Genomic DNA, 390 nt, shown 5'->3' with positions numbered 1-390 from the left:
AAAGAGTAAAAGCCATGTGCATGAAGAAAGCCTTCCAGGGCTCCTGCCTTACCCAAGCGCAAGGCTGCCTTGCACACAACTCCGTAAAGCGCTACCTCTGAGACGATAGATTGTTAAATATCCGGGTCGGATTAATTGGAAGTGTTGTGCTGCACACATTAAATTGCAAATCTGGTGACAGTTACGGCTGACATGTGACTGATGAGAGGAACAGAACTAGATGATCTTTAAGATCCCTTCCAATCCAAACCATTCTATGATTCTATGATCCTACGATATGCTGTTGCCTGGCTGAGTTTGATCAGGCCTGAGCAAGCCCTTCAAAAGTCGGCACGGGCACCCAAGACCTTACACGAAAGCCTTCTAGCAACCTCCAAAACAACCCCTGGC

Source organism: Antrostomus carolinensis, unplaced genomic scaffold (assembly GCF_000700745.2).
Source record: "Antrostomus carolinensis isolate BGI_N321 unplaced genomic scaffold, ASM70074v2 scaffold17997, whole genome shotgun sequence".
NCBI classification, from domain to species: Eukaryota; Metazoa; Chordata; class Aves; order Caprimulgiformes; family Caprimulgidae; genus Antrostomus; species Antrostomus carolinensis.
The sequence above is the reverse complement of the archived record's forward strand: the minus strand, read 5'-3'. Positions refer to the sequence as shown.